This window comes from Haemaphysalis longicornis, unplaced genomic scaffold, assembly GCF_048455015.1.
Source record: "Haemaphysalis longicornis isolate Haplotype H1 unplaced genomic scaffold, Haemaphysalis longicornis Haplotype H1 scaffold_3, whole genome shotgun sequence".
NCBI classification, from domain to species: domain Eukaryota; kingdom Metazoa; phylum Arthropoda; class Arachnida; order Ixodida; family Ixodidae; genus Haemaphysalis; species Haemaphysalis longicornis.
Window position 1 is genome coordinate 233,797,743 of NW_027526335.1, and position 6,157 is coordinate 233,803,899.

General features: G+C 50.4%; 1 protein-coding gene across 2 annotated transcripts in view; it reads left to right on the forward strand.

Annotated features, from left to right (window-relative positions):
- Window positions 1–6,157, forward strand: part of LOC144176059 (CD151 antigen-like) — a 366,885-nt gene that overhangs the window by 175,082 nt on the left and 185,646 nt on the right. For both annotated transcript variants that reach the window (XM_077705182.1, XM_077705181.1), the window contains exon 2: window positions 2,568–2,624. The gene's annotated coding sequence lies outside the window, so the exon portion shown is untranslated. The remainder of the gene's footprint in view (window positions 1–2,567; window positions 2,625–6,157) is intronic.

Sequence of the window (6,157 nt, forward strand, 5' to 3'; positions counted from 1 at the left end):
TTTCAGTGCTAGTAATGATGGCGATACGCTTTGGGAGGGCATTCCATTCATTAATGGGTCTCTCCCTGTCTCTCCCCTGCCGCCTATCTCTCCCCGTAATCGGGCCGCTGCTCCGTGACGGGCGCTTGCGAAAGGGGTGTGTGGTTTGACCTCTAGTGCTCAAGGGCAAAACTGGCCGGCCCCCTAAACGCCCAACCACATGCACGCGTAAAACCGTCGTACTCGCGCAACGACGTACGCCTCCGGCGACATACGCCGCTGCCTTTAAGGCCCAACCGCATGCACGCGTAAAATCGACGTACTCGCGCAACGACGTACGCCTGCGGCGACATCTTTGCGCCGACCGACGACGTCGGAGAGGGCGAGTAACCACATATCGGCACAACGCGCGCGTAAACCAATGCGCCGCGCAGTGTGGCTCGACTACTCCGGACTCGGCTTTGTGGCGACCAGTTGAACTTCATTTTAACTCAAATAAAACAAATAATGCTTATTCTTACAAAAATACGTAAATTAAATACAGAAACAACTAAAACAGTTCTTGGGACATTAAAAAGACGTTAGGGATTAGTATGCATACTTGGCAGGCACAAAACCCTCCGCTACGTTTGGCGTAAACGGCCTTGCTCCCATAGTTGCTTGTTGCTTCCCATTTTTTTCCCGGTTGTTTGGTCTTCGTATTTCATAAATTACTTCGTTTTATCCCATAATTAATAGTGAAGTTAGCTTATTTATCAATTCACTGTCTTGTTATGCGACCTGACCGCCGATAACATCACCGCCAGAGGTGTACGTCAACACCGTGCGCCCGAAAGTTTGCGTCGATGTCTGGCAGGCTCTGACTTGGGCGTAACAAGCCCGTACCAATGCATTCGGCGTACGCCGGAGTACGCCGGTTCCTTACGCGCTTACGCCGGTTGACGTCGTTGCGCGAATACGTCGGCTTTACGCGTGCGTGTGGTTGGGCCTGTAGCGTAGTGTAGCTTGCGCTACAAAACGAATCGCGAAAACCAAAATGCAGAACCATAGACCGACAAGAGGGAAACCTTTTCCTTTTGTTGAGGTTTACCCGAACGCGTGGCGGAGCTAACCAAGCTCGGCCTACCCATGCCGCAACCCACGGTCAACTTGCTGACACACCTTGTGCAGAGCGCCCCCGAGATGTCGCGCGCGCGGCAACTGCGCCGTGGAGTTGGCGCTGGAGCGACAGCTGCGGGAGGGGAGGATCGGGAGGGAAGCATCGGTTTACGCGAGGACACCGACGGCGCCAGCCATTCTGGCGTCATCTGGCGCCGCAGCTGTCACGGAGAAGCGGCACTATCAAACTTGAGAAAATTTCATTCGCAATCACGAGTATATTTGAGCAGTTAAGCAGGCCTCGCATTCCCTGGTACTTCTTCGAGGTTTTCGTGGCAAGTTTTGCGACCAAAAAACAACGCGCTTGCTCTAGTTTATTGCCCCTGTTCAAACGTGTTGCGCAACCTTATTAGTAGTTCGTGATCATATATAGTGCATTATTTACACGTTGACGTTTACGAAATATTCTGCAATAAGTGTCTGATGGAGCTGAGGGCGGTCTTGTAATTCATCCAGCGCTCAAGCGGTATTTTGGTTGTTGCAAGCGGTGTGCGAACAAATTAATTGCCATTGCTCTGCATTATCCTTACAAGTCATGCCACATTCGTTCGTAATAACAATGGCATGAAGAATTCAGTTGTTCAATGTCGAGTGACTGTCATAAAAATATTTGGAACGGTTACCATGGATGTATTTAGACGTTGATAGAATACGATAAATACAGAATACTCGAATGTTAAAAGTGTTTACTTATATCGTTTCTTGTAGGGTCGATTTGTATTTGTGATTATTTTCTTCCCTCGCAGTTAGTAAGTGCTTCTGGATCATGCATTAGCACATTGTGTTAGGATTAGGTATTGTGCAGGGGCCGTCATTTGTAATTGGAACAAGCATTTGTCAATATCACAAAATATTAATCTTAGTGGCTCCATGACAGCCATTACCAGTTCATTGGAAGCTTTTTTGTTAGATAGGACTCCTTTAAACGCACGCCAATGCAGCCAGGCAGTTTCCGGAAGAAGAAATTCCTGTATATTCACGAGGTCGTCTTCCAATTACTTTCGACGGCACCTGTACATGTTCTTGTCTAACCTTAACTTCTGGTCCTCAACTAGCTTCGGTTACTGGCCTAACATCTACACGACACGTAGACAGCATCCCGGCGCCCATGTTCAGGGCCCGCTTTGCACGTGGCCGCGTATTCCGCGCGCATGCGCACTAGCCTCGCGTGTTTCCGCTGTGCGTGCCGTGTACACGCCAACGTAAACGGTGACGGGAACGCACGTACTCGCATACGGCGATGACGCAGCGAAAGTACGCGGATGCACATTCCGGAAGCCCTCCGCTCTAGTCGTTCCTCAATGCGCGGACAGCAGGAAGCAACGCGGAACGTGCGATGAGCCGCGAAAGCCGTTCGACTTTGGCTCGACTTCCTGCCGTCCTGCTGTCATTCCACACCAGTTCACACCTGGCGTCTCTTTCGTGTGCAGGTCTCTACGGATGCTGGCTGGCCGACCGAAAGCCCCGTAAACGTCGCCCTTGCTCCGGTAAGCGTGTTTTTTAGGGGCGATGCCCCTTATGCGCTGGGGCCGTTGGCGTCTCCTGTCGCCGTCGTCCCATGTAGTCGCGGTACTAAAACACCGGGAAACTCGTTTACACCTCGCGCTGGAGCGTAACGCGTGCTAAAGAAACACGGGTACACCCGCTTACGCCTCGCGCTGGAGCGCTTCGTAACGCGTACTAAGAAAACACCGGGACACTTGCTGACACATCGCGCTAGACAGCTTCGTAAATCAAAGACGAGGGACTTTTACAGCAAAGCTGTATACCTCTACCCCGGAACGGTTTCACCTGCGTTGGCAAAAACGCCAAGGCGTAAAGAATACACTTATACACTGCATTCTTCGCCCCTCACCAGGTTTCGCGTTAGTGGAGATGGCCGGGTTTCTTCTTTTTTTTTTTTTTTTTTTTACTCGCGGAACTTTTGAAAACGAACTTTCGACGTTTTGCGGTATGGAAAAACGCCAAGAAGCAGATGGTGGCTGCAATACCAATACTTCAATCTGAGTGCCTCGAGTTCCTTAAACTTTGTAATGAATGCAAAACATACCACTTTGTTCATCTCGAAAGAACTAGCCTCTGGTAACGCACTTTGCTCCGTTCTAGCCACGGAAAAAGTCATTTTTAACCCCCCAAACCCCAGAAGAGGTGAAAAGCTGAACTTTCGCGCTACAGCGACGTGACATCAACTGGAATGACGTAATATGGGCCAGCTTTGAAAAAGTAGTAATTCTAATTGCGTTAACTGCACGTTAGCATTCAAGTGACACTCTGAAACGGAACTGCAGGCTGCGACAGTTATGCTTCTTGGTTGCGGCTCAGGCCGGCGGTCGCGCGTTGCACAAACGATGTTGTGCGATGTCAGAGAGAAGCGGCCGGAAAGTGGCTGTGGTGCCGCCACCCCTTGTATGCTTTCCTTGATATCTCGATTATTTTTCTTAACCTTTGCGATCAAATAGGTATCATTATTATCCGAATTCGTATTTTATGTTCGTGGCCCCTTACAGGCACCGTGGAAGGCGGTTGTTCTTTCTCCATGTCGAAAATAGGGTCAGCAACCTTGTCTCAAACCTTCGGCGGGTTTCGAGGGCCATCGCTATAGAACAAGCAACTTCCTGCGCTATGGACGCCGCCCTTACGTTGGTTGGGAACGAGGTTTAAAATCTTTTACTGGGCTTGTAACACTATATTAAAGGTGCGATCCGCGTAAAAGATCGGTGCGCTGGAAATACTAAGTTTGCAGCCATGGTCGGCTCCGCTTTAACTGACGTCACCTGACGTTGCTTAACAAGTAGATAATGATGTGTACACATGCAATATTGTTGCAGAAGCCATTGTACCGATTTCAATGCGGTGCTTGACAAAACAGCATACATCCGGTTGTAGCAAGAAACAGCAGCTGGAGGTGGGACATAGTGGCACAGGTGACAAATTAGTCGGCGTGAAGGACTAGGGTTGCACTCTCACATTTGAGCTCATTAAAATGTTTTCTCTCTCTCGAAAGGAGGGGTGGGGGGTGGATGACAGCCCTCATCGCCCCGTGCGGCCCACCGTCTGCAGGCTGCGCTGCAGAGCAGCCGCTCAATGCGGAACACCCGCTCAATGCAGGGTGTTCGCGGAGCGAAGGTGCGTAGTTTGCAAAAAGCAGCATCCGGCGGAATACCGTGGTGAGCGCCAGAAGGAGCGACACAGCGGCAACATAGACTGAAGCACAGCGTGCTGATGGAAATGTTCAGTTCGGTGCAGTGGCGACACCCGAAAGCAGTGCTGTATCTTTTATGGGGCGCCATCGTCTTTAGCCGTGGCATGCTTCCGTGGGAGCGTGAAAAAGAAAAGAAAAAGAAGAGCAGCGCCAGCCACTGCTTGAGTTCAACTATCGACTTTATTGCGCTGCTGGCTTGTAACATCGATCCCTGGAATCTGGCGTCTTATCCTGTACGCCTAACCACGAACGGCTGTATTTACAGAGCGGCCGTAAAAAGTAGCCGCCGAGAATAAATCCGCCCACGCAAAATACCACGCCGTTCAGAATACGGCGCACTCCGAAGCAAGAAGAAGGAGTGACGGCGCATATTGCGTGCTTTGCGGCGATTACTTATTCCCTCCCGCATCCTTGAGACGGTGTTCCGTCAGTGTCCGCTCTCCATTACGAGCCACGCTGTGAAAGAAGCAGCCGCCCCGCAAGACCAACCAGGGTATGCCGCAGCGAATGAGGTTCGCGAGCAGAGAATCCCGCGCTCCATCATCTCGGCCGCAGACCTCGTTCAGAGCCTGCGCCCACATTTGTGATGTTCTTTCCCTTGTCGCTCTTCCACTTAAAGCACGGCTCCCTCGCGTGATATGCGACGTTTGAGGGCCGCCGTCCGCCGTATCAATTTCTCAAGGAGGTGGGAGTTTTCTCCCCATCCTAATTTTAATCACGCCCGGGTTCTCCGAAAAAGTGAGAGGCAGCTGACATGGGCTAAAAACAAAACATTTCGCAGAAAAAAGACACTCATAGCGTCGAGTAACCGAGCTGGAACTCTTCATGGCAGCAAATTTTCGGTCATGCCTCGGTGCGACGATTCGTGCAGCCTGCGCGGACACGCACAAAGGGAGAAGACCGGCATGGCCGCGGGGATTATGCAAGCGCCGCAGCAGGCGCGCAAGCAATATGAAGCTTGCGTATGGAGCCTCTCGGTTGGCACGTGGAGCAGGGCGCCCACTTTGACGTTTATTGAATGCTACGAACAGACGCAGCGGTGAGAGCGGTACCTTTAATTTGTTATTCGTTTACGCACTCCTGATAAATTATGCAATTTGTAGCGGAGTGGGAAATACGGCGATGAAACCTATTTTTAGACACAGAGTGAACTAGAAATAAAAAAAAAATATTGCAGGTCATACGTTTATCTGCAAGTCAGTCTAATATTGCAAGTCAGTCTAATACATTTATGCATATTACCAGATGAATTTCAGGTAAGAGGCTGGTCCAGTCAGTTGTAGGGCGAGGAAAAGCGGAGTATTTAAAATCCTTGGTGAGCTTAACGGTATGATAATGCGTGGAGGAAGGCCGATGTGTCGGGTCATATATTAGGCGGGATAGAGAGGAAATTCTATCTTAGTTTATGGCGTTATGCTAAAGTTTGGACTTTGTTGATTTTCCTTAGTTTGGTCGGGGTGTAATGACGGCGGTATCGATTATAAATGGAGCGGATGCTAATGGTTTAATTTTTTCAGATCATTGATGTCTTTAATAGCGTGCGGGGTCGGGACCTGCGGGTGCGAAAACAAAGGTGGCGAGGCCTGGTCCCCGTCTGCAGAGGAAGTTGAACGCTGGAAATATGGCCGTCCGTCCCCGGGTATGCGGGCGCTAATCCCGGGCGACGCACTGCTCAGCGAGAACATTCGCCAATCTTCAGGGGCACAAATAAGAGGAAAGGGGAAGTTTGCAACCGCATGCGCCCGGGCTATTTCCCAGCAGGGCAGTTCAGGCAGAATTATTCTTCGCCATATTTTAAGCTGTTCACTTTGTAGTTTA